Genomic DNA, 1,331 nt, shown 5'->3' with positions numbered 1-1,331 from the left:
GCTGTAGTGGACTACTATGGCTCAAGGAGACACTAGACTACATTTCCCCATAAGAGAGGCTAACAAGGATAAACAACTAGATTGTCGGATCCCACACATAGCAATACATGTTACACGTACGCATAACATGCAAGTATGTGCTGTACAACATGGCATCACAACATAACGCAAACTCATATAGATAAAGGCCCAAAAGAGCCACATAACATATATACAAACAGGGGTCATATGACCCATCATTCAGAGCATACAAGCAACAAGCGGAAGCATTACATGTCTGAGTACAGACAACTACAAAAGAAAAGGCTGTGAGCCTGACTATCTACAACGTCCGATCAAGATCGTAGCTGAGGTACAAGCTACTTGTCGAAGTCCACGTAAACTAGTAAGACCCAAGTCTCCGCTGCAAAAACATAAATAAAGCAACGTGAGTACAAAGGTACTCATTAAGACTTACATCAGATCCTATCATACATGCATTTGTATCAAGAAGGTAATGTGGGGTTTAGTTGCAGCAAGCCAGCTTTGACTCAGTGGCTATCCTGTACTGCGACTGCTGGTAACTCTTCTGAGGTGGCGCACACGAGTCCACTAATCACCACATCGATACACCACTATGGATTCATTCCCATCTCACTACGAGAAGGCCATCCATAGCACTCACACTTATCTTGAGCATTTTAGGGTATCCACTTTAAGTTGTCTATGTACCACATAAGCATCCAAGAAGTCCATAACCGAGGACACGGCTATTCGAATAGATCATGATAACCCTGCAGGGGTGTACTTCTTCACACACGCTCTCACCACTTATCACCATGTACACGTCAGGTATCTCGGCATCCTTCAAGCGGAATCCTGGCGAGGGTGTCGGCCACGACCTGACTAACCACACAATACTCTAGTCCAGGTTTATCGCCTATTCGGGTTCCATCCGCAAGGACATCCGGCCGGGGTTTCGCTCACGGCCCCAAATGATGTGTACAGGGTTCCCGAGCCCACCATCCGGGTGCCACTCGGTACACCGGGCCATGTGTGCCTAGTCTGTCCCAAGCCCACCTGGCCGGGTGCCACTTGGTAGACTACTAACACTACCTACAAACACCAAAAACTATTTGCAACTCCTGGACAGAGATCAAGTTGGTTAATAAGTCGAGAGAGCTTGGAGTGCCCGGAGACCAATGTGTGGTAGTAGCTAGTCATTGGACAACATACACAGAACTCAGTGCTTAAGGACGGTTCCAGTGAGACAACCCACCATGTACTCCTACATGGCCTCTCACCGCTACCTTCACCAAAACGTGTTCACACGTTCACTCTCAGCACCAGAA

Source organism: Triticum urartu, chromosome 6A, assembly GCF_056163025.1.
Source record: "Triticum urartu cultivar PI428250 chromosome 6A, HENAU_Tu73, whole genome shotgun sequence".
NCBI classification, from domain to species: Eukaryota; Viridiplantae; Streptophyta; class Magnoliopsida; order Poales; family Poaceae; genus Triticum; species Triticum urartu.
Note: the sequence above shows the minus strand (reverse complement) of the source record.